This window comes from Peromyscus maniculatus, chromosome 12, assembly GCF_049852395.1.
Source record: "Peromyscus maniculatus bairdii isolate BWxNUB_F1_BW_parent chromosome 12, HU_Pman_BW_mat_3.1, whole genome shotgun sequence".
NCBI classification, from domain to species: Eukaryota; Metazoa; Chordata; class Mammalia; order Rodentia; family Cricetidae; genus Peromyscus; species Peromyscus maniculatus.
In genome coordinates, this window is record NC_134863.1 from 79,222,817 (window position 1) to 79,250,440 (window position 27,624).

Here is a 27,624-nt window from a genome sequence, read left to right on the forward strand (position 1 = left end):
ACCAAAAAAAAAAAAAAAACAAAAACAAGAAATGTTGGGCCAGCACAGTGTTTCAGCAAGCAAAGTAACTTGCTGCCAAACCCTGACAACCTGAGTTTGAGCCCCATGACCACCATGTACAAGGAGAAAAACACCTCCTGACTTCAATGGGACACATATGCATGTGTACATGCATACACAGACACGCACGCCCGCATGCATGTGACCACAAACACACACTCACATATGATAAACATAAAATTAAATTAAAGACAGAATTGGTCAAAGTTTTCAGGTGAAAGGGAAAACTCGCAGCGAGGTTTAAAGCTAAGACCTCTGCCCTGGCTGCCCAAATGTGGGTGTCTAAGTGCTGTGGTGTATCCCCCACAGGCTTAGGTGTTTGAACACTGGGTCCCCAGCTGGTGGCACTGTTGAGGAACCATATGGAACCTTTAGGAGGTTCAGCCTTGCTGGAGGAACTAGCTATGAGGTTTACCCACTTCCTGTTCTATTTCTTGTGTGTGTGGATGAAAATGTGACCAGCCGGCTTCTTCTGCTCCAGCCACCACACTTCCCTAACCATGCCACGCCTTCCCCGCTATGGTGGATTCTTCCCTAACCATGCCACACCTTTCCCACTGTGGGGGATTCTTCCCTAACCATGCCACACCTTCTCCACTGTGGTGGATTCTATCTCTCTGGAGCCATTGGCCAAAATAATCCTTCTTCCTTAAGGTGTTCTTACAGGGTGTTATCACAGCAGCAGACAGGTAACTCATACACTGCGCACTATGCAAACACAGTTTTCTAGTAACCAGAAGCACCTAGGACTATGAAGTACAATGCACAGATCAGACATAACAAACATGACATTAGGCAAATGAGAAACTGTCTAAAGAAAGTAATAGAATGTTTATACGGGCCTGCTTTAAGTTCTGTAGACCAGGCTGGCCTTGAACTCACAGAGATTCGCCCGCCTCTGTCTCCGAGTACTGGGATTAACAAAGGTGTGTGCCACCACTGCCTGGCACAGAAGTGACCTTTAAGTGGAGTTCCCTGGACCATTCCATAGTCACCATTCATTTTCCACAGTTCCCAAATAAAACCGCATAGAAAATCACCCTCCCACCCTCTGTGCTCACAAAGACTTGAAGACTACAAACAGAACGATCCACTGTCTGTCTCCCTCAACAGTTCCCATGTACTCTGCCAGAAGCCCAAGAATGAGAAAAGACGAATTCCAACCCATAAGTATGTCTGAGGACATGCAGCCCAGGGCAAACACTGCTAGTTGGTACCAAAACTTGGAGGCTTCCGATGGAATCCCATAGGAACGACATCTACATCCCATGAGCACACAATGAATAAATGAAATGCAGAAATGCCAAAGACTAAGTAAACACCAAGTGCCAACTTCTCAGTTACACTCAGCAGCTCACCACTTCGCACTGAGAGAAGAAGACTGTGACTTCCCCAGGGACGTGGTGAACCAGCTGTGAAGGCAGCTGTGCACTTCTGGGAATCGTCACCTTCCACGACGTCTACAGCTGCAGTGAATTCACTCGCAGGGACACGGTGAACCCGTGTCAGAGAACAAGCAAAGCCCAGACACCAGGCGTGGGGCTGGCAGCCGAGTCATGTGTGCAGGTAGATTCCATGCTGCTCCAAAGCACAACGTACCATGCCCTATTAGAACTGCGCTTCCACGGTGTAAGGCGGGCAGCTTCCCACTTGGGTTCTAGAGGCCGTGCAGTTCCCAGCTTGGGAAGCATCTTTTCAGAGGCTGGGGGTTTTGCTCAATGGCAAAGCATTTGCCTAGTATGTGAATTCCCAGGTTCCATGCCCAGGGTCACCAAAAAAAAAGAACAAAGAAACAATAAGACTGTTGTTCCCCTTTGTTGAGAACATTATCCAGAGTATGAAAGAAATTGACTCACAAAGTTTTAAAGTCTATAATACAATTTATTTCCATGACTTTGGTTAAAACTATGTGAGTGGGGGAGGGGTAGGAAATAAGTGGAAAGGGAAGCAGGCAGGGATGGGTGGATGGATGGATGGATGGATGGATGGATGGATGGATGGATGGATGGATGGATGGATGGATGGATGGATGGAGAAATGGATGGATGGATGGATGGATGGATGGATGGATGGATGGATGGATGGATGGATGGATGGATGGATGGATGGAGAAATGGATGGATGGATGGATGGATGGATGGATGGATGGATGGATGGATGGATGGATGGATGGATGGAGAAATGGATGGATGGAGAAATGGATGGATGGAGAAATGGATGGATGGAGAAATGGATGGATGGAGAAATGGATGGATGGATGGATAGATGATAGGAGGCAGTATCCCACTGGTGTAGTGCTACAGAGGCTTGTGATCCAGTATTATGGCTTTAATATCTTAGCAGACTAGTTGTTGTCATGTTGAAAGTGAGGAAAATTGACAACATGGAAATCCCAAACACCACATTTGGGCCTTTTCACTCATTCAGCAAAGCCAGTTTACTACCATGCTGAGGCAGGATAAGAAGGCAGAGAAATAATGCGGACATGAGAAGGAAGGGAGCCTGTCATCCTGGAGTCTGACTGGAGCCTCTCGACAGCCAAGAAGCGAAGCAAGAGTTCCTGCGGCAAAGGCTGAAACAGGATCAGTGTTCCTTTCTATGTCAAAACAGCGGTACCGCGGGCTTAACACTTCAATGTACATGACCTTGAGCAGGCTCCCATTCATTACTCGGACATTGAGAATCTCAAAACTGTTCATATGCTGGGCGACGGTGGCGCAAACCCTTAATCCCAGCACGCCACTCGGGACACAGAGACAGAAGGATCTCTCTGAGTTCAAGGCTAGCATGGTCTGCAGAGCTAGTTCCAGGGAAGCCACGACTACACAGAGAAACCATGTCTGGGGGCAGGGGAGGGGGGTGGACACACAAAGACAACTGTCTACAGTAAGGACACTGTGTGTCCCTGTGGGCAGGACTCCTACCTTATCTTGTAATCCCACTAGGTGCCCCAGGAACCCCAATCCCCACCAAATTCCTGTATATGACCATCGTCAAAACCCTGGGCTGCCTCCTGCCCTTGAAGAGCCCAAACCCACATCTGGGTATGTCTCATCTCCTTCTGAGTGCCTCTCTTTCCCTGCCCCTCTCGTGTGAGCCTGTGTTAAAATATCTTTAATAAAATCTCCAACTCTGCTTCATAACTGGCTGGTACTGAGAATCTTTTCAGTATCAAATCCAGAAATGTTGGTTTGGCCTGAGTCAAGATCCCCAAAACTCTCGGGGAACTCCTGAGGCCGACATGGATGACAGTGAGAAGCTGTGCATCCTTGACTCATATCGCACACTGAACTGTACTGATGGAAAAGAAGAAAGGGGACAAGAAACAGCACGAGGAAGGATGAAGTCTTCCAAGAGAGAGACTGTCCCACACCCCGCGTCCACGAGGGAGATCACCCCACACCCCGCGTCCACGAGGGAGATCACCCCACACCCCATGTCCAAGAGAGAGACTGTCCCACACCCCGCGTCCACGAGGGAGATCACCCCACACCCCATGTCCAAGAGAGAGACTGTCCCACACCCCGCGTCCACGAGGGAGATCACCCCACACCCCATGTCCAAGAGAGAGACTGTCCCACACCCCGCGTCCACGAGGGAGATCACCCCACACCCCATATCCAAGAGGGAGATCACCCCATGTCCAAGAGGGAGATCACCCAACACCCCATATCCAAGAGGGAGATCATCCCATGTCCAAGAGGGAGATCACCCCATGCCCCATGTCCAAGAGGGAAATCTGCTGGGGATGTCTTTCTGTATCCTGTGAATGTGTGTTGCTCTCACTGATTGATAAATAAAACGCTGATTGGTCAGTAGCCAGGCAGAAAGTATAGTATTGGCGGGATAAGCAGAGAGGAGAATTCTGGGAACAGGAAGGCTGAGTCAGGAGTCGCCGCCATGAGAAATAAGATGTAAAGATACCGGTAATCCACGAGCCACATGGCAAGGCATAGATTTATAAAAATGGGTTAATTTAAGATGCAAGATCTAGCTAGCAAGAAGCCTGAGTCATTAGGCCATACTTTTTAATTAATATAAGCCTCTGTGTGTTTACTTGGGTCTGAGCTGGCTGTGGCCCAGGCAGGACTGGAGAAAACTCCAGCTAGCTACAGAGATCACCCCATGCCCCATGTGCAAGAGGGAGATCGCCCCACACCCCATGTCCAAGAGGGAGGTTGCCCCACACCCCATGTCCAAGAGGGAGATCACCCCATTCCCCATGTTCATGCACATTAGTGTTTTGTCTGCCCAACTCATCACCTGAGGAGGAACTCACTGCTCAGATACACACAACTTTCAGAGAAGCCATCCATGATGCCCCTTCCCTCTCTGTAGGATGCTCCCACTATTCTCACAACATGCTCTAATTGCCTCTCACATCTCTTAGGTAATGGCTTACAATTCCACGGGGCCACTGTCCATGCAGCTGACCCTGCTCAATGGCCAGCTGACTCAGAACAGCCACAGTTCATCTTGGCTCCTGGTGTTTGGTATACTTTGAATTAAAGCAGTGGATTTTAACTAAGTAGGGCAAAAACATTTGCTCATGAAAGGTTCAGCCTGGAGTGCAGTATTCTGTCCCAGGCATCGCTGCAAAGGAGATTTTGAGGGCTTATGCATCTCCAGTCCACTTACCCGTAGATTTCAGTTTTCCATTAAATCAGTTAACCTACATTTGTCACAAGACAGTGCAGTGTGTCACTGACCCACTTTGTTTCGTTCCTTTGCCAGTCAATGACATTCACATGTCACTATGAGTTGCATTTTAACTAAGGCATTAAATATATTTGCCCTGGATTTACTCAAGTGAGCTTGAAACGCATTAGGATTCACCCGCAGGTTCCATTGCCTAATCCACGGAAGTGGCTTGGAGCAAACCGCCCCAGCTTTCTGTTCCATAGACTACCCAGTCCATTAAATGAAGGTGCGAGATGAGGGAGAACACTGGCAGGAAGCCACTGCCCGCTCTGTACCGAAGTCAGATGGAGCCACACGGGGCTTTCATCGTCAACATCATCATCACCATCATCATCACCATCGTCATCATCATCGTCATCACCATCATCATCATAGTCATCACCATCGTCATCACCATCATCATCACCATCACCACCATCATCATCACAATACAACACAAATCACATGGCTGAAACAAGATGTGATGGTTGACATGATAGTCAGCTTGACAGGATTTACAACACCCGAGGACACAAAGCTCTGAGCATGTCCACTTTCCTAAATTAAACTGATTGAGGTAGGAAGACCTACCCTGACCGTGTGTGGCACCATTCTGAGAGAGCCGGTCCCGGGCTAACTAAAAGGGGGTGTGCTGAGCCCAGCATTCCCAGCTTCCTGGTTGTGGACACAATGTGGCCGCTGCTGCCCCTGCTGCCATAGGCTACTGGAACTTCAAACTCTGGGCCAATAAGAAACTCTCCCTTAAGTTGACTTTGGTCAAACATTTTGTTGCAGCAATAAGAAAAGTACCTGGCATAGAAGAGAAACTTGTTTTCAAACAGTCTTGGATGCCAGGAATGCCATGTTCAGTTGCTGTCTGGATTGGTTTCTAGGCAGGTCTTTCCTGTTGACTTACGGTCACCTTCTCCCTCCATTCACCCACAGCCATTCCTCTGCTCACACTCCACAGGAGAAAAGGCTGTGGATGAGCCCTCTCTTTAGAAGGACACCATCCCTACTGGGATCCACTGAGTACTCACTCACAAATCTAATACCTAACTCCTCAGACACTATGGAGGGAAAGATTTTCCCCCACATACTCAGGAAAAGAAATGTGTGTGAGTGAAAAACCCTAAACTTCTGCTACAGGCTTAAGTACGCCCACCCCCTACAAACTCACACTGAAGTCCTAATCCCCAGCATACCTCGGATGTGGCCTTGTTTGAAAATGGAGTTATTTTAGACATACTTAAAAGGAGGTCATCCTGGAGTAGGGTGCCCCCCAATGCAATACAACTGGTACCCTTATATAGAAGGGGAATCTGGACATGGGCACACAGGGAGGATGTCATACAAAGAGAAAGGCAGAAATTGGGGCAATGCATCTATAAACCAAGGAAGGGTGCAAGCAAGTACTGGAAGCTAAGAGAGAGACACACAACGGATCCTCATGCAAGGCCCTCGGAAAAGCTAACCCTGTCCTATGATGATACCATGGTCGCGGTTGGACTTTAGGACTCCACAAGAATAAGAACATCCCTGCTGCTGCTGGAGTCACACAGGTCATTACTTTGTTTCCGAAGCCCAGGGTGGGTAGGACTGACATGGTTGGCGACCTTGGGAAAAGATACCAAGTACATGTTGCCCAACCCAGCACCTTCCGGTCCTGTCTTTGGAAGCACCACCATCTCTGGGCCTTACCTCTTCTCTGGCCCACCCCAGCCCTAGAGCTGGCAGCCCTGCACATGGGGAGGCTGGCAGACAACCCCATCTGGCCCTCACTTCTAAGCCTGTTCTCCAGCTAGCTGGACCATAATAATCTCAATATTTTGACCTCCATCTGTCTGAATTTCGTGTTAAATTCATCAGTTGGCTCCAAACTCTAGGAGGACAAGGAGGCAATTAATTATCACCACTCACACCCCCACGGTGATCTCCATTCACGCAGTCTCAGCCTCACAAGGCCCCATCCCATATGCAAGACATTTGTCTCCCAAAGCTAGGGTGTAACTGCATCCCCAAAACTTCAAATGTTGGAAACTCATTTCTCAAATACATATGACACCTATGTGTGATATCTTTGCAAAGTAATTAGGATCTCCGAGGTCACCAAGGTCTCCTATAATGCCAGCCTGTCTTCTTAGACCTCCCAACCTCCCAAACCATGAGATGAATATATTTCTGCTCTTCATAAATTACCTGCTGTCATACATTTCGCTATAACAACATAAAATACACTAAGACACCTGGCTATCCACAAAGGCCTATTAATCTGGAGAAACAAGAGTCCAATCGAGGTATTCTAAGCAGAAAATCCTTTACTGCTTCAATAAAGCCTGAAGCTGGGAGATGATTGCATTAGTAATGTGCTAGAAGCCTGAGTTCAATCCCCAGAACCCACATAAAAAAGTCAGGTGTGGGAGCACACACGTGTAATTCCAGGACTTTAAGAAGGAGGAAAAGAAACAGAAGGATCCTTGGGCTTGTTGGCCAGAAAGAACAGCCCACTAGGTGATCCCCAGGTCCTAAAAAGAGACCCTACCTTAAAAACCAAGATGAGCCGGGCAGTGGTACTGCACACCTTTAATCCCAGCACTCGGGAGACAGAAGCAGGAGGATCTCTGTGAGTTTGAGGCCAGCCTGGGCTACAGAGCGAGATCCAGGACAGCCAGGGCTATACAGAGAAACCCTGTCTTGGAAACCCAAGATGGACAGCTCCTGAGGGATGACATCCAGGTTTACCCCTGGCCTCTACACACACACACACACACACACACACACGCTCACAAATGTGCCCTTGCACCTTGACACACACTTGCACAACCCCCAGATGCACACATAAAAATAATAAACAAATGAGTACAGTCATGGTGCTCCCCTAGGAACACAAGTCCACTGCACAAGAGCCAGGGAAGGGTGGTGTCTCAGAGAAGGGTCTACAAGGAGAAAGTCGGGTTCCCTGCTGGTGACAACCATCTGGGCTAGGGTAGACCTGAGCTTTCCAAGCCAGATGGAGGAGTACTAGGTGGTGGTGTGTGTCAACTTGACACAGAGCCATCAGAGAGGAAGGAGCCTCCGCTAAGGAAGTGCCTCCTTGAGATCCAGCTGTAAGGCATTTTCTCATTAGTGGTCAATGGGGAGGGCCCAGCCCATGGTAGGTGGTGCCATCCCCGGACTGCTGGTCCTGGGTTCTTTATAGAAGGTGGGCTGAGCAAGCCATAGGAAGCAAGTCAGTCAGCAGCTCCCCTCCACGGCCTCTGCATCCGCTCCTGCCTCCGGGATCCTGCCCTGTTTGAGTTCCTGTCCTGACTTCCTTCAGTGATGAACAGCAATGCTGAAGTGTGAGCCAAACAAACCCTCTCCTCCCCACTTGCTTTTTGGTCACGGTGTTTCTCGGAGCAATAGAGACCCTAACTAAGACAGGAGGTCAGTCACACATCAAAGGAGCCAAGAGGAACAAGTTCACTATGCTGGGGAGAAACTGAGTATTGTGGACTAATTCAAGTATAGCCCCTACTCGGTCAGCAGCCACTTGGGTGTGGACAATGTTTGCTGGCCTGTAGACGTCAAGCTGTCACTGCAGGGGGCGGGGACGGGGTGCACATAGTGTAAACACACTGCTCTCCACTGGGGGGGTGCACATAGTGCAAACACACTGCTCTCCACTCACCCCCATTTCTTCTCCCAGTCTTCTCTTTCCTTCTACCCCAACAGTCTAGACTTGATGGGCACGGCCAGCATCGTGTGACTTCAGAGCTGGAGAGAACAGCGTGTTTTGGAAAGCACCCTGAGTCCAAGCAATAGGACAGAGGAAGCAGAGCTGGCGACTCGCTCACCTCCCTGACAGAGGAGGCAGCAGAAGTTAGTGACAGATCAACAGAAACTTGTACAGCACACAAGCTGAAATAGAAGCAACCACACACAAAACACTCAAGAAAGTGGTTCCAAATCCTCTGACTCACTGGCCACAGAGCCCACAGGGACAGCTGCCAAGAGGAAAACTCATGCTCGGGATGCATCTAGAAAGCGGGAGGCTGATGGTCCACACATGGCTGGACTAAAGGGACCAGCTTTCGGAAGTCAGGTCCGTTTCAAGGAGGCCTCTGACAACCCGAAGAGCAGCACTCCAGGAGAAGGGGGTGGGGCGAGGATCCTGTGTGGCTGAAGACAGCGTCCAGACACAAGAGTTGAAGCGTCAGAGTTGGGGTGAGGAGGAAAGAGAAGAGAGTAGCCATCGGAGGGCACTCGGGCGCTCTTAAGTCAACTGCTGAAGTCACGGAACCTTGACATTGGAGGTGTCCCCCAACATAGAAAGCAGCTACTCTGTAATTTTGATACCTGGCTGTATGCAGTAGACACCCAGGAGTCTAGAATATCTTAATGTCGGAGCATTAATAAGACAGGGATAGGGCTAAAGAGATGACCCCGTGGTTAAGAGCAAACACTGCTCTCAGGGTCCTGAGTTCAGTCCCCATACTCATGCTGGGTTCTCCTGCTCCACAGAAATCCTTCACCTGTGGCTTCTGTGGACACTGCACTCACGTGGCACATACATACACATGCACACACATACACACACCTACATATGTGTACACACACACACTCACACACTTAAAATACAAAATCTAAAAAATAAAGGAAAAAATGGTATGAAGACCACCATCCATGCATGTCCTTTCCAGCTCAACATTAAAATCTAATCCGGTCAATACTCTGCCTTGAACCTTCCTTCCTTAGGGGATCTGATGCTACTCACATTTACAAACTGGTTGTGCTCGTAACAGTCTTGATACCAAATGTGAGCGGTTTTCCAAGGACTCACCAGCTCTCTAACTCTGGACACCAGAGGGGATGGGCGGGACAGTGTTAAAGACCACAGCCTCAGACCTCAGAGGGCAAGAGCTCAGTGCCGCCTCAGACACAAGAGTGCGGTGGGCACCCATGCCTCTGCTTATCCAACTACAAGTCCAAGGGCAATCACGAACCTGGCCTCAGGTTCAGTAATTTGCCATAGGGTTAGTATAAAGGGTCTAACTCAGGGACGGTGAGGTGATAATGTACAGGAGGAAAGGAAGAGCGGGAAAGGATGCCAGGGCTCCATGCCTTCTCCAGCACATCACCCTCCCAGCATCAACCCAGAACCTTCACTGTCCAATGACCTTTCAGAGGCCCCATCATAACTAAGTCACCAACCACTGTCATTAGCTCCACTTCCGGCCTCTCGCCCCTCCCTGGACGGGAGGATGGAGCTGACAGTTTTAGCCTCTGAACACCTTTCGGACTCTCTGGAGACCAACCTCATCCTGAAGCCAACCAAGCCAATCATCTCATTAACATACAAGACAAAGAACATTCTAGCAACTCTAAGCCGGGAACAAAGGCCAAATCTGTACTGCTTATGACACACATCGTGAGAAATTCCGCTCTCACACAAATCTAAAGATCTGACCTTCATGTCACCTGGTGAAGCAGCCCGGCGTGATGAAATGCAGACAGGCCTACGCCTTAGTCAGAGGCTGTGCCTGCTCCTTTGGTTATGTGTGGTGATGGCCGGAGTGGGAGGGGAAGAAAAGGGAACCACAGTGAGGCAGAAGGCAGTGCCACACACAAGCTGACATCCAGGGACACTCCCACCTGCCACCCATGTGCATCTGGTGAAGGCACCTGGAAGCTTTGCCAGCCCTCGGCAAAGCCACAGCTGGTCAAGGCCACCCTACACCGAAAACATTGTGGGAGACCTTGGCAGTGACCCAAGACAAGGACTGGTAGGAACCATTCAATTATAATAAAAATAAGTATCAGTTATTGAACAGGCCTGTGCCAGGCACTACATATGCATCATTTATAATCACCATTATGAAAATGGTAATGACAATGGTGGACTTATTTCACAGATGAAGGCACAAAAACATAGGCACTAAGGGACCTGCCTCAGGCCACACAGCTGTGAATGATGGAGGACATCGTCTTGGGTCACACTACATCATGCCACCTTCCCACACATCCTCTGATTTATGGTTAGAAATGGGTTGTTGTTGTTGTTGTTGTTGTTTTTCCTGAACCACATCAGGCTAAAAAATCAATGGGCCCTAAAGCAGATGGCATGGCTGTACCCATTACACTGGGATCAAACTCTCCCTTCTTGGTTGTAGGAAGCCAGAGGCTCTGGAATGCCACACAGGCAACTGCACCCCACGCTTCAACCCACGAGACTCAGTGTGTAAAAAAGACAGAGTGAGCGGGTCATGTGCCAAGAAGCCAGAGCCAGTTTATTTTCATCTCAGTGTTAAGACAGCCAGCGCCAGGTTGAGGCTGAGAAATGCTCCTTCTAATTAAAACTTTATTTTCATACACATGTCGCAGCTTCAGCATGGGGAGCCTCATGGCTTGCTCTGTGGATTTCTAAGAGGAGGCGGAGCTACTTGAAGGGATGGCCTCTCCCATTCACTTCGGAACCACCAGAGAATCTGCAAAGATGTGCTTCATACGCAGGGCAGGGGAGACGTCTGCAAAATGTTGAAGAGAATCAGAAAGCACTAAGAGGAGACTGTGGTAAACCCTGACGAGACTGTAGCAGGCATTTCCTCCTGGTGGGTTCTGCACATCCGCTAACAGGAGTCTCAGAAATCGACAGGAGGAGACATGATGGCCCTGTCCCATCTGGCGGGACAACAGAGATCAACAGGACTCCAAGCCCATCCAAGGAAGCCTTGGGGAAAGGACACAACCCAGGATGTTACAGACCTGATCATTGATCAGAAAGGAATCAGGAAACACCCTGCTATGGTCTGGGTGCTTGTGTCCCCCCAAGGATATATCAAAAGCCTCTCCACAAGTGAAGGATTAGGTCATACAGGTACAGTTTTCATACACACAGTTGGTGTCTTGTGAGAGAGTCCAGAGAACGCCGTCTCCTTGTGTACCATGTAAGGACACAGGAAAAGATGGTGGTCTTTGAACAGGAAGGCAGCCCCCCCCCCCCAAATGACTGTGCATCTTCCAGAACCTGCCCTTACACTTCTCAGCCTCCAAACTGTGTGACTTACAAGATTCCAGTCTATGGCCTATCCTGCCCCATCAGCCTGTGGTGGTTTGGGCATGAAGTGTGGCACTCTTTGGGCAAGATGGTGGTACTATTAAGAGGTGGTCAGAACACGAGTAGGACCTCACTGGTGGCCTGTGCATGGGTGAGTTCAGAACGGAAAGGCTATTGGGAGGTGGGACCTGGTTGGAGGAAGTAGGTACCTGGTGCATACCTCTGCTTCCTGGCTGCTATGAGATGGGTACATTTCCTGCCAGGCCTCTCAACAAGCCATAGCAATGGATCTGACGCCAGGAGCCGGGGTAACTCCGTCCTTCCTTAAATGTCTACCAGGTGTTTTTGAAAGCAGAAAAAAGCTGTCCGACACACAACCTGAATAGACTGAGAACCTAGAGGACCACGTCCCCGGACACCGGTCATGCCTCATGTCCTCCCTTCTGCGAAGAGGCCACAAGGCACAGAGGGTACACAGACCCGCAGGAGTGAATGCAGCACCCCATGTGTCCCTGCTGACTGAATTGACCACAGAGTCGGCACGGTGGGCAGCCTCCAAACCTGACACCCCTCCTGGGGAAGGACCTCACCAAAACAGCAGCTCCAATCACTGCCACAAACAAAAAATCTGGGGAATCCTAAAAGACAAGATACAACGGGTTCCAAACCCTTCCCCACCGCTTCCGAGCTCGGCCACTAAAACCGCTCCTCCGGGTCTGTGGCACCGATGCCCTGAAACCTCAGTCCTGTCCGTTCAGGGTGGGAGCCTACAGACTGTCTGAGACCCTCCAGAGTCAAGGCCATCTTCTCACTTCTAAGACTCCACGCTACAGACTGTGTGAAAATCAAAACGTTTTGTGTTTTCCCCAAAATCCACTGTGAATCCCTACCCCTCAAAATGATATGAAAAATGGAGTCTTTGGTAAATCGGGGGTGGTAGTGTGTGCCTGTAGTCCCAACACTCAGGGGGTAAAGGCAGGAAGGTGAGGAGAGGGCTCAAACCATGTTCAAACCACCACCGAGAGAATAAGCCAGGAGGGTCTGAGCAGTCAGTGCCCCATAATTATTGGTTCCGATACCTCGACAGAAGCTAGAATCTCCTGGAAAAGGAATCTCAGCAATGTGCTTTTTAGATCAGACCGGCCATCATTAGGGGACTATCGTAAGTTGAGGTAGGCAGACCCACACACTGCAGGTGGCGCCGTTCTCTGGGGAGGGGCTCCTGGAATGAATTAAGGAGTGGAGAAATCGAACCAACCAGAATCCTATCATGCATGGACTCATGCAAGGCTCTTGTCTGCTGAAGAGATATGGCCAGCTGCTTACAGTTCCTGCCCCCTTAATTCCCATGCGGTGAAGGACTGTACATTGGAAATATGAACCAATAAACTTTCTCATTTCAAGTTGCTTTTGGGTATTTTATCCCAACAACGGGGGGGGGGGGGGGGGGAACAAAACAAAAAACTGAAATTAGACACCAAAGGGCTACTTCATATTGTTGGTGGTTTTTACTCTTTTTTGGGGGGGGCCTGCCACCCAGCTCCCAAATAAATCACACACAGAGGCTTATTCTTACTTATGAATGCCCAGCCTTAGCTTGGCTTAGTTTCTTGCCAGCTTTCCTTAACTTATTCCAGCTCCCTTTTGTCTCTGGGCTTTTCCGGTTCTCTTACTTCTATAAATCTTACTCTTACTCCATGGCTCACTGTGTTGTTGGGTGTCTGGCCCCTGGAGTCCTCCTCCCTCTCTGGCTTAACTCCTTCCTCCCAAAAGTAACACATCTTAAAATACTCTACTACAACTTCACGAGGACAGGAAGGGACTGCATCAGCTACAGATCAAGAAACAGGTCCGTACCACAGCAGACCTGGTGCCACGGGCAGGTCCTTCCCTGAATCCTAGGACAGATAGTCCCTGGAGTTGGCCAACCTATGATCCTTCAAGTTAAATCCACGGCACAGCCAGAGAGACTGGGGGTGGCTGGAGCTGTGCCTGTCCCAAAGGAATGCTTATCCACCTAGTCACCAATAGTGTTGTCCCAGATGGCTGTGGAAAGCCCCCGGTGACAAAGCCAGGCAGGCCCAACCCAGGGGACTGAAACTTTGCCTCCCAGGTGAACATTTGACAAGGAGCTACTACTGTCATCTGGGGGCACAGTCCTGCAACGAATAAGACAGCTTGACGAAGAAAGAACCATCTAGCCCAAAAGGCCAACCCTTATCAGCAAGGTTGACAAACTGGTCAAAGCTACTCACGGCACCCTGTTCCCTTCCGCCAAAAACGGGGACACGGGGAGGACCCGTGTCGGAGTCGGTCACCCAGACCCAGGAGATTTCCTACCAACAGGGACTGTTGATGCTGGGCAGGGGACTAGGGGGGGTCACTGCTCAGAAGCATTCCCAGAACCTCCCTCAATACCAAAACCTGCGGGTGCTCAAGCCCTGTGGAACATGGAACTTTGTGTGCATGCTCCATATCCTTCTGTGTGTGCACTGTGAGTCACGTCTAGATTTCATGGAATGTCCACTGCACCGGAAACGCCGGGCAGCTGGGATCTGAATCCACAATGTAGTGTGGTCCCCGGGTGGGAACCAGGAAGTGACACCTACGTTCCGTGCGGTCCATGTGACACACTGAGAAGTCAATCAAAGGCTGGAGTGCGCCTGCCACGCGCAGGGCTCTGGGTTCGACTCTGGGTTCCATCTCTAGTACAAGAGGGAAAGGAAAGAAGAAGGTAAAGAAAGCGGGTTGGAGGGAGCGGGAGGAAGAAGGTGGGAGAAGGGGAAGAGAAGAGGAGGGAAGGGGAGAGGAGAGGAGGGAAGATGAAGGAAGGGAAGGGAACAGATCTGTATAAGGAAAACGACGGCAAGAAAGACAGATGAGATGCTAGAGACTCGGCTCACAGCACATCTGCGAGATGCTGCTCCCGAGGAAGGACTCTGCCCCGAGTTCCCCTGCAGGCACAACCCAGGGAGCGGGGACAGGACAGGACAGGGAGCAGGGACAGGACAGGGAGCAGGGACAGGACAGGGAGCAGGGACAGGACAGGGAGCGGGGACAGGACAGGGAGCAGGCACAGGACAGGGAGCAGGGACAGGACAGGGAGCGGGGACAGGAGAGGGAGCAGGGACAGGAGAGGGAGCAGGGACAGGACAGGGAGCAGGGACAGGAGAGGGAGCAGGGACAGGAGAGGGAGCAGGGACAGGACAGGGAGCAGGGACAGGACAGGGAGCGGGGACAGGACAGGGAGCGGGGACAGGACAGGGAGCAGGCACAGGACAGGGAGCAGGGACAGGACAGGGAGCAGGGACAGGAGAGGGAGCAGGGACAGGACAGGGAGCGGGGACAGGACAGGACAGGGAGCAGGCACAGGACAGGGAGCAGGGACAGGACAGGGAGCAGGGACAGGAGAGGGAGCAGGGACAGGAGAGGGAGCAGGGACAGGAGAGGGAGCAGGGACAGGACAGGGAGCGGGGACAGGACAGGACAGGGAGCAGGCACAGGACAGGGAGCAGGCACAGGACAGGGAGCAGGGACAGGACAGGGAGCAGGGACAGGACAGGACAGGGAGCAGGCACAGGACAGGGAGCGGGGACAGGACAGGACAGGGAGCAGGGACAGGACAGGGAGCAGGCACAGGACAGGGAGCAGGGACAGGACAGGACAGGGAGCGGGGACAGGACAGGACAGGGAGCAGGCACAGGACAGGGAGCAGGCACAGGACAGGGAGCAGGGACAGGACAGGGAGCAGGGACAGGACAGGACAGGGAGCAGGGACAGGACAGGGAGCGGGGACAGGACAGGGAGCAGGCACAGGACAGGGAGCAGGGACAGGACAGGGAGCGGGGACAGGACAGGACAGGGAGCAGGGACAGGACAGGGAGCGGGGACAGGACAGGGAGCGGGGACAGGACAGGGAGCAGGGACAGGAGAGGGAGCGGGGACAGGACAGGGAGCGGGGACAGGACAGGACAGGGAGCAGGGACAGGACAGGGAATGGGGACAGGACAGGGAGCAGGGACAGGACAGGGAGCAGGGACAGGACAGGGAGCAGGGACAGGAGAGGGAGCAGGGACAGGACAGGGAGCAGGGACAGGACAGGACAGGGAGCGGGGACAGGACAGGGAGCGGGGACAGGACAGGGAGCAGGGACAGGACAGGGAGCAGGGACAGGACAGGACAGGGAGCGGGGACAGGACAGGGAGCGGGGACAGGACAGGGAGCGGGGACAGGACAGGGAGCAGGGACAGGACAGGGAGCGGGGACAGGACAGGGAGCGGGGACAGGACAGGGAGCGGGGACAGGACAGGGAGCGGGGACAGGACAGGGAGCGGGGACAGGACAGGGAGCGGGGACAGGACAGGGAGCGGGGACAGGACAGGACAGGACAGGGAGCGGGGACAGGACAGGGAGCAGGGACAGGACAGGACAGGGAGCGGGGACAGGACAGGACAGGGAGCAGGGACAGGACAGGGAGCAGGGACAGGAGAGGGAGCAGGGACAGGAGAGGGAGCAGGGACAGGAGAGGGAGCAGGGACAGGACAGGGAGCGGGGACAGGACAGGACAGGGAGCAGGCACAGGACAGGGAGCAGGGACAGGACAGGGAGCAGGGACAGGACAGGACAGGGAGCAGGCACAGGACAGGGAGCGGGGACAGGACAGGACAGGGAGCAGGGACAGGACAGGGAGCAGGCACAGGACAGGGAGCAGGGACAGGACAGGACAGGGAGCGGGGACAGGACAGGACAGGGAGCAGGCACAGGACAGGGAGCAGGCACAGGACAGGGAGCAGGGACAGGACAGGACAGGGAGCAGGGACAGGACAGGGAGCAGGGACAGGACAGGGAGCAGGCACAGGACAGGGAGCAGGGACAGGACAGGGAGCGGGGACAGGACAGGGAGCAGGGACAGGACAGGGAGCAGGGACAGGACAGGGAGCGGGGACAGGACAGGGAGCAGGGACAGGACAGGGAGCGGGGACAGGACAGGGAGCAGGGACAGGACAGGGAGCAGGGACAGGACAGGGAGCGGGGACAGGACAGGGAGCAGGGACAGGACAGGGAGCAGGGACAGGACAGGGAATGGGGACAGGACAGGGAGCAGGGACAGGACAGGGAGCGGGCACAGGACAGGGAGCAGGGACAGGACAGGGAGCGGGGACAGGACAGGGAGCGGGGACAGGACAGGGAGCAGGGACAGGACAGGGAGCAGGGACAGGACAGGGAGCAGGGACAGGAGAGGGAGCAGGGACAGGACAGGGAGCAGGGACAGGACAGGACAGGGAGCGGGGACAGGACAGGGAGCGGGGACAGGACAGGGAGCAGGGACAGGACAGGGAGCAGGGACAGGACAGGACAGGGAGCGGGGACAGGACAGGGAGCGGGGACAGGACAGGGAGCGGGGACAGGACAGGGAGCAGGGACAGGACAGGGAGCGGGGACAGGACAGGGAGCGGGGACAGGACAGGGAGCAGGGACAGGACAGGGAGCAGGGACAGGACAGGGAGCAGGGACAGGACAGGGAGCGGGGACAGGACAGGGAGCGGGGACAGGACAGGACAGGACAGGGAGCGGGGACAGGACAGGGAGCGGGGACAGGACAGGACAGGACAGGGAGCGGGGACAGGACAGGGAGCAGGGACAGGACAGGACAGGGAGCAGGGACAGGACAGGGAGCGGGGACAGGACAGGGAGCAGGGACAGGACAGGACAGGGAGCGGGGACAGGACAGGGAGCAGGGACAGGACAGGACAGGGAGCAGGGACAGGACAGGGAGCGGGGACAGGACAGGGAGCAGGGACAGGACAGGACAGGGAGCGGGGACAGGACAGGGAGCAGGGACAGGACAGGACAGGGAGCGGGGACAGGACAGGGAGCAGGGACAGGACAGGGAGTGGGGACAGGACAGGACAGGGAGCAGGGACAGGACAGGGAGCAGGGACAGGACAGGACAGGGAGCAGGGACAGGACAGGGAGCGGGGACAGGACAGGGAGCAGGGACAGGACAGGACAGGGAGCGGGGACAGGACAGGGAGCAGGGACAGGACAGGACAGGGAGCGGGGACAGGACAGGGAGCAGGGACAGGACAGGGAGTGGGGACAGGACAGGACAGGGAGCAGGGACAGGACAGGGAGCGGGGACAGGACAGGGAGCAGGCACAGGACAGGGAGCAGGGACAGGACAGGGAGCGGGGACAGGACAGGACAGGGAGCAGGGACAGGACAGGGAGCGGGGACAGGACAGGGAGCGGGGACAGGACAGGGAGCGGGGACAGGACAGGGAGCAGGCACAGGACAGGGAGCAGGCACAGGACAGGGCTGACAAAATGGAGGTCAGCCCCGCCTCACTGGCTCCTGTTCCAGAGGACAAGATACCTTCTTCTCCACAGGTAAAACACCCATGCACATCAAATAAATTAAAAATAAACATAGCCGGGCGTTGGTGGCGCACGCCTTTAATCCCAGCACTCGGGAGGCAAAGCCAGGCAGATCTCTGTGAGTTCGAGGTCAGCCTGGGCTACAGAGTGAGAGCCAGGAAAGGAGCAAAGCTACACAGAGAAACCCTGTCTCGAAGAAAAAAAAAAAAAAAAAAAAAAAACATGAGGCAATGTCTTTAAGGCCGGGCGGTGGTGGCGCACGCCTTTAATCCCAGCACTCGGGAGTCAGAGCCAGGCGGATCTCTATGAGTTCGAGGCCAGCCTGGGCTACCAAGTGAATCCCAGGAAAGGTGCAAAGCTACACAGAGAAAACCTGTCTCAAAAGACCAAAAAAAATAATAAAATAAAATAAACATATTTTTCTAAATTTCTCTTGGCAGTTGTATTACTAACAGAAGAGATAAAAGACTTTTTTTAATCCCAGGTCTAATGTGAAAACTTTTGTCTAAATGGAGGGAGGGGTAGAATTCCCTAGAAAGCTTGCTTTTTGAGTTTTTCCCACAGCATTTGTATTTGCAGTATTCCACAGTCTCAGCAAAACCTACGGCTGCAGGGCTGTCTGTTATTGGTGGATTGTCCTGTCACTCTTTAGTTACTGAGAGATGGCCATGGCCGTGCAGGACGTGGGCCTTCTGTAACTCGACCTGGTGGGAAATAGTTGAGTAGCTCCATAGCCAAAGAGGGGGCTCAGTAGTTAAGAACACTGCTGCTCTTCCGGAGGATCCAAGTTTGGTTCCCGGCCCCCACATCGGGTGCCTCATAAACCCCTGTAATTCCAGTTCCAAGGGATCTAATACTCTCTTCTGGTTCCTCTAGACACCTGCACAAGGCCTATGAGCACTCTACACCCTCCACACACACCACACACACGCACACACGCATGCACACACGCACACACACACGCGCACACACACACACACACACACACACACACAAGTAACAATAAATCTTTAAAGAAACGTGAAACTGAAAAGATGGTTCAACAGCTAAGAGTGCCTGATGCTCTTGCCGATGACCTGAGTTCCATCATCAAATCACGTGGCTGGAAAGCACCGGGTACCCCAGCTCCAGGGGACCCGACGCCCTCTTCTGGACTTCAAAGGCACCTGTACTTACAAGTGCACAAACCCACAAAACAGACACACATACACTTAATTAAAAATTAATAAAAGAACCGGTACAGGTATCCTAATGTTTCAGAATCACTAAGATTCAGATATTACACCTAAGAATGAAGATTCAAAACACCCAAGTTCCTAGTAGGTAAGGCAGGGAATAAAAGAACTTTCTTTGAGATCACCAGTAGGCCTAGACTTATCCTTAAAACTAAACAACAACAAACCGCACAGACACAATTCCAAACCTCTGGCTGCTTTCCAGAGACACCCTGGATATATCTCTTGTTTCTTTGGTGTTCAAGCTCACATCTCAGGCCCCGTGAGACTCAGAGTCTGGGGACAGCCCAGGTGGCAGAGGACGTGCTTAGCTCACACAAAGCCCTGGGTTGGATTCCCAGAACTGCCTAAACCAAACATGGTGATACACGCCTGTATCTCAGTACTCAGGAGCTGAAGGCAATGAGACCAAAGATCAGCCAGGCAGATATCCTAAGGCACACAGTGGGCTTGAAGCCAGCAAGGGATACAAGGGAGCCTATCACTAATAATAATAATAATAATAATAATAATAATAATAATAATAATAACCACACTTATACCCCTTCAGCAGAAAGAATTCCAAAGTAAACCACACAGAACACTACATTTCCCCTTCCCTGTGACTGGATCCAACATGGCCATGTGACCCAATAAATTAAGACTGGAAGTAGGCTGAGCAGTTTATAGAAAATGTTCTCAGATAAAAACGGGTAAACCAGGAGGAAATATTTGGGTCAGGGGCTGGGCATCTACTGTGGTTCTCCTAAATCCAGCCATTATCCTTGGAACTCAACAGATACATGCCCCAGGATCGATGAAAGAGAAAAGGAAGAACTGATCTGATGTCTTCACTACTGCTTCCGTTCGTTGGCTTTGGATGCATCCTGTTCAATGCTAAACCCCCAGTGTTTAAGGAATCCTTAGTTGAGTCTTGTTTCCAGCAACCAAACCTGTCCTATCTGGTAGAAGCTTAGACCAAGGGCAGGGATACAACTCAGTTGCATAAACAGCTGTTGGGTCCCCACCCTTCTGTAAAGCAGGAGTGGTGAGGCATACCTGTTGTTGCAACACTCAAGTAGAGGCAGGGGGTCTGAAGTTCAAGGTCATCCTCAGCTACAAAGCAAGCTCAAGGCCGGCGGCTCCGGATAAGTGATCTCCTATCTCAAAAGAAACGAGTGCTAGACTAACTCTTTTTTCCCGGAGGATCTTCCAACCTTAAAGCAAAATTGATAGCAGAGGTGTCAGACTGTCTGAGCCGGATCCCTAGCAAGCAGGGGAAGGACAGGTGACTAAAACCTCAGTGCTGGCTTCTCAGCTCCCCCGCCTTCACACCCTGCCTGGAACTCAGCCACAGCCAGCTAAGCAACTGATCTGCTGGAAGCATACAGGAGCAGTGGAAAAGGGTGGCTGCCTGATGGCCTCCAGAGAGCAGAGGAGTGGAGAGGGGACCCTAACCATCACCTCCTTTCAGCACTTCAAAGACCATCAACTGCTAAAAGTCATTCCTAAACTCAGACTTCCAAAGTCAGTCGATGGGTCTATGAAATCCTCGAAAGCCGTCTTTTCTTCAATAAATGGCAGTCTGTGGGTGTCCTGGTGAGGGTTTCTGTTGCTGTGATAAAAACACCATGACCAAAAGCAACTTGAGGGAAGGAAAGGTTTATTCAGCTTCCAACTCTCGGCTCGCACTCCATCACTGAGGGGAGTCAGGGCGGGAGCCGGGAAGCCGGAACTAGGCAGAAGCCATGAAGCTGCTCACTGGCTGCTCACTTCGCAGCTTAACTCAGCCTGCTTTCTTACACAACTCAGGACCGACCGTCTGCCAAAGACGGCACCACCCACCGTGGACGTGGTCCTCCCAGACCAAACCATTACTCAACACATGCTCAACAGACTTGACTGTGGGCCAGTCTTACGGAAGCATTGTTCCCACAGAGAGCTCCTCTCCCTGAAGGAGTCTAGCTTGTGTCAAGTTGACATAAAGCCACCCAGCACAGTAGGGGACGCACACAGGCAGCAGAGAAGTCAGCCCATAAATCAGCTGCAGGAATTCATGTGGGACTCTCCATTCACAAAGCTGATGTCAACAAATGGCAGGGACAATGACTAGGCTACGTGCATGCGAGGTTTGGGGGGTGGTTGTTTGCTGGCTGGACTGCGTTTTTGTTTTGAGACCAGGTCTCTCCCCAAAGCTCTCAACAAGTAACCCTGAACTGATCCTCCAGCTCCCACTTCCCAAATCCTGGAATTACAGGTGAACTCCACCATGCCTGCTTTATAATGTTAGAGACTGAACTCAGGACCTTGCGCATGCTGGGCAAGCACTCTACCAACAGAGCATCAGTCTTTAATAACGAGCTTCTGTGCCGGGCTATATTCCTATATTCCAATATTAGGAGCTGAGGGAGAAGGACAATGAATCTAAGATTAACACAAGGAACTTAGGTTTAAAATCATTCATTTTACCCAGGAGTGATGGTACCCACCTATAATCCCAGCATTCAGAGGCTAAGACAGAAGGATCAAGGCTAGGATTCAAGGCTAGCCTGGACTAACAGTGTCACCAAAAACAAAAACCTGAATCCCCCAACAGTGGGTGGCGTATCTGTAGCAAAGGGGCATCTACTGCTGCTTTTACCCAGGGCAGAAGACAGAATGGATGCCCATAGGCAGACACATCCATCTTGTGGACAGGACTGGATCCAGTTCTTTCTCATGGCTAATTTAAGCTCTGCACACACACACACACCAGACACCTGCATGGCTCCTCTTCCTGATCCTTCTTCTATGAGTGACCTGTCTAAGAAGCAGAGAGATGAGGCATCAGAGAGCAGGAAAACCTCCCACTCTTAGTGAATGAAGCAAGTTCTATCCTCAGAACCAACTCCAGGAAAGTGCAGATGTTTGGAGGCCCACCACAGGGCCAGGATGCCAAAAGCACCTTAGGACTGGCCAACGAGAGGCCAAGCCACGTCTCCATCTCTGCTCCAATGAGGAGAAAGTCATTTCATTATACACGAGTTGTGGTATTCAGAGTCTTATTGCTGCATACCCACATAAAACAGAGTGAGATGTGGGCAAAGTCCACGCCCCACACACTGTCATCAGAGGTGCTACGGGGCCCTGTTCTTGGGGACAACACACAGAAGCGCGTAGGCGGCCAAGGAACACGACAGCGCCAAAGCACTCAGAAGTATGTCTATGTGTGTGAGCGTGCATATATATATATATGCATATATATATGCATATATATATATATAAATGTGTGCGATCGAGGATAAATGTGTCAGGTGCAGATGTGTGTGGGAATATATTTATATACATGGAGAGAAAAGTATAAAACACATAGAGAAAATGCAAACACTGATAGATTAAGGTGGATAGTATATGTCTTATCTAATAAAATATCAGAGGCTAAGTAACTTCTCAAGAACAGAACCTATTGTCTCATAGTTCGGGAGACTCTGGGGTAAATCCAATATCAAGGCACCAGAATACTCAGTGTTCTGCATCTCCCACAGGGAAGAACATGATGTCCCTGGCAGGATACAGAAGGGCAGGAGCGCTGAGTGCTGTGAACTTGACCCCATTCCCAGCACAGCAGCCGTCGTGAGTTACCAGCTCTCATAGCCCCACATCCATCACAAGGGCAACACTGAACAATGGGGCAGGGGGCACTCAAAAACCACAGCCACGTAAGGGACCTTTATACCATCCACGTAACTCGTCTGTAAATTTAAAACGATGATAACACAAACGGTGATGAGTAAGACAGACATGTGTGACTGGGCCAGGAAGACATCTAGGTCAGTAATACGCCCTTTGGATCCCAGTGCTGGGGAAGCGGAGACAGGAGGATCCTGGGTGCTCGCTCACCAGCTGGCCAGCCTAGCCTGTTTGGCATGCTGCAGGCTACTAAATCGATCCCTTTAAGCTCAACTACTTGAGTCGATCCCTGGAACCCGCATCGTGGGAAGGAGAGAACTGATCCCCGCAAACGGTTCTGACCTCCACACCCATGTGGTGTGTGCCCTGTCCGCCCCCCACACACACACACACAGTCACACTAACAAGGTGTGCATACACATGAAAAGACCTTTATGTATAAGCCGTCAATGGCAGACAGCCACTGACAGAGAGATGCAGATGTTCCTAGGAAGCACAGTCAGGGCCCCATGAGAAACTGTAACCTGAGCTGACCCTGGGAGAATGGGGTAGCCGAGTGACAGAGAGACCTTCTCTTACATGTTTACACTTTTGAACCACGTGACCATATTGCCTAGTTGAAGTATAAATAAACAAAACTACTTTGAAAGCCATTGAAAACTATAGCGCAAGAAGGCATTTGGGGGTTGCTTCAACCCGAGAGACACAAGAAGCAGGATAAACGCCACCTGGTAGGTAGGGTGTTGTCCGCATGTGACCCCGTCACCGCGCTGGGAGAGCGAGTTGTTTAGAAAGGCTTCCTTCCAGACACGTAAAGCTATGGGCTTGGAAAGGCATGTTCTATCAAGTTTCTGCATAATTGGGTAGAATTCACTCGTAAAATAAATTATGTGATTTCCTCACAACAGATGATTCCCCACAGCCTTGGTCCCCAAGAGGGATCTCCGCTTCTAAGACTTAATCAGGTGACACCTGGTTCATCCGCCCTCCATCTGACGGCCACACCTGCTGCTGGGAGAGCCTGAAGGTTGTTGGAAACCCCTCCTCCACAGGAAAGGCTGGACGGCAGCAGCCCTAAGCTCTCCCAGGAGCAGCCACCCACCCTGAAGAGACTGACCCACAAGTCTCTCCGTGGAGAAGCCACTGAAGAGAGTCGGTTAACTCTAAGCAGCATTGCAAAGAGCGCTCAAGGGAGATCACAGGCAATGCCAACAACCACTCCAGAAACTGCCCACCCCAAAGATCCTTGTTGAACTTCATGGGTGTGGCACCCGACCTTCCATGATGACTACAGAAAGACAAGAAGGGCAGAGGCAGTAGCTCAGAGGCATAGCACTTGTCTACCATGTGCAAGGTGCTGAGTTCAGTCCCCTGCACAAGACAGACAGACAGACAGACGCTGCTGCCTTGAGAACCCAAAACCAGACAGTGGTGGAGGGATCATCTGACTTTCCAGTAGTCAGAGCCCCAGGCAGGGCAACCCCAAGCATCTCTCTCCAGGTGTCTCTGCTGCTTGCCATCTCTCTGTGCACCTGCCCCCGTCCCTTGTCCTCTTCCTCCTCCCTTCCCACCTCCCTCTCTGCCCCAACCACAAACCCACAGCCACACTCAGAGCCTCCACCGAGGCCCCACCCACAGCCACACTCAGCCTCCACCGAGGCTCCACCCACAGCCACACTCAGCCTCCACCATGACTCCACCCACAGCCACACTCAGCCTCCACCATGGCTCCACCCACAGCCACACTCAGCCTCCACCATGGCTCCACCCACAGCCACACTCAGCCTCCACCATGGCTCCACCCACAGCCACACTCAGAGCCTCCACCGTGGCTCCACCCACAGCCACACTCAGCCTCCACTGTGGCTCCACCCACAGCCACACTCAGCCTCCACCATGACTCCACCCACAGCCACACTCAGCCTCCACCATGACTCCACCCACAGCCACACTCAGCCTCCACCATGGCTCCACCCACAGCCACACTCAGAGCCTCCACCATGACTCCACCCACAGCCACACTCAGCCTCCACCGTGGCTCCACCCACAGGCACACTCAGTCTCCACCATGACTCCACCCACAGCCACACTCAGCCTCCACCGTGGCTCCACCCACAACCACACTCAGCCTCCACCATGACTCCACCCACAGCCACACTCAACCTCCACCAAGGCTCCACCCACAGCCACACTCAGCCTCCACCGAGGCTCCACCCACAGCCACACTCAGCCTCCCCCCAGGCTCCACCCACAGCCACACTCAGAGCCTCCACCATGACTCCACCCACAGCCACACTCAGAGCCTCCACTGAGGCTCCACCCACAGCCACACTCAGCCTCCACCATGACTCCACCCACAGCCACACTCAGCCTCCACCATGACTCCACCCACAGCCACACTCAGCCTCCACCATGACTCCACCCACAGCCACTCAACCTCCACCGTGGCCCCACCCACAGCCTCCAGTGTTTTCTGCAATGCTCCCCTGGGCACACAGTGGATGTTGTGGCTGAAAGCGGCCACAAGCACCAGGTATCAGACACATAACTGGTGTTTCTGCTTGAAAGGGGGCAAGCAGAGAATGAAAGGGCAGGGCACCGGCTGACAACAGAGGATCTGTCACCCCTAGAACTTCAAAATAATCTACGTAGCAAAATACACTGAGCCCCGCGTGTCAGGAAAGTATGTCTGTCCAGGCCCCGCAGACAGCGTGTGGTCCAGCGAGGGGGAAAAACACCACAGAGAACCTCGGGTGGGCCTGGCTCGCCCCATCCCCCTGCGGTGTATCTGCAGTGGCCAAAGCACACTCGAGAGAGGGTGGCACGTGGGAGATCCACTTCAACAAGGCTGGACAGACAGCGGCAAAGGAGAAAGAAAAACCACACCATCACAAGAAACCTGGACTTCAGGCCAGCTCTCCGCAGAACTGGGCCGATCACAACTTCTGGGACCCAGTTTCTTACCTGTGGCAGGGAAGTAATGAAACCTACCTGGGGAGCTCAAAGTCGCAAGTGCCCCACACAGCACCTGGCACATGCGGGCCCTCGGCCCCGAAGCCTGGACTCCTCCACCAGTGTGCACCAGACCCGCAGCATAAATCCTGTGTTAGGGGGTCTGAAGAGGTGGCTCGGTGGGCTGTCGGTGGGCTAACAGTGGGCTATCGGTGGGCTGTCGGTGGGCTAACGGTGGGCTGTTGGTGGGCTGTCGGTGGGCTGTCGGTGGGCTAACGGTGGGCTAACGGTGGGATATCGGTGGGCTGTCGGTGGGCTGTCGGTGGGCTAACGGTGGGCTGTCGGTGGGCTGTCGGTGGGCTATTTGTGGGATATCGGTGGGCTGTCGGTGGGCTGTCGGTGGGCTGTCGGTGGGCTGTCGGTGGGATATCGGTGGGCTGTCGGTGGGATATCGGTGGGCTGTCGGTGGGCTGTCGGTGGGCTGTCGGTGGGCTAACGGTGGGCTGTCGGTGGGCTGTCGGTGGGCTGTCGGTGGGCTAACGGTGGGCTATCGGTGGGCTGTCGGTGGGCTAACGGTGGGCTATCGGTGGGCTGTCGGTGGGATATCGGTGGGCTGTCGGTGGGCTGTCGGTGGGCTAACGGTGGGCTAACGGTGGGCTATCGGTGGGCTGTCGGTGGGCTGTCGGTGGGCTGTCGGTGGGCTAACGGTGGGATATCGGTTGGATATCGGTGGGCTATCGGTGGGCTATCAGTGGGCTAACGGCGGGCTATCAGTGGGCTAACGCACGGATGCTCTTGCAGAGGACCCAGGTTCCCCACACACATGGTGGCTCTCAACCGTCAGTACCTTCCGTTGTAGGGGATGTGACACCCTCTCCTGAACTCCACGGGCACTAGGCATGCCCATGATGAACAGATACACATGCAGGCACAATACTCATCCGGATGAAATAAAATTTAAAAAATCTTAGAAAAAAAACCCTGAATTTCTTTTTAAAAAACGTGTTAGTTGAACTGCATCCCCAAAATTGGTATATCAAAGCACTTTTTTCTTTGCATATGTATGTATGTATGTGATGTGTGTATGTGTGAGTGTGTGTGCATCCATGTGGATGAGTGTTCATACTTGTGTGTGGAAGCCAAAGAATAATGTCAGGTACCTTCCCTACCCATCACTCTCCACCAGCCAGCACACCTGCCCCAGGATCCCCTGGGGGCTAGAGATCTAAACTCCAGTCCTAACACTTACTCAACTGCATCCCCAGCCTGGTCTGTTTCTGGCCTAACAGCCAACCTCCCCGAGAATGTGATCTTATCTAGAAAGAGTCTCTGCTGGGATCATCCAACTGAGAAGGGTCTGCACTGGAGCAGGCTGGGCCATCAGGTCCAGCTGCATTGGTGTCCTTAAAACATACAGGAGAAACAGACTTAAGGGGAGACAGCAGCTCTGTGAGGAAGGGAACAGACCGGAATGATGCAGCCACACGCCAAGGCTGCAAGGAAGCTATCTCAGGTTGCAAATAACATAAAAGGAGTCCTGCAGAGCCCAAGAAAGAACCAGCGCGGCTAATATTTGGGTGCTGGACCAACCAGCCTCCAGCACTGTATCAACAAACATCTGGTTTAAGCTTCCCAG

At 52.6% G+C, this 27,624-nt stretch overlaps 1 protein-coding gene across 2 annotated transcripts in view; it reads right to left on the reverse strand.

Moving 5' to 3' along the window:
* The window catches only part of Tiam1 (TIAM Rac1 associated GEF 1), a 403,079-nt gene that overhangs the window by 319,971 nt on the left and 55,484 nt on the right, over positions 1-27,624 (reverse strand). The gene's annotated exons all lie outside the window — the stretch shown is intronic.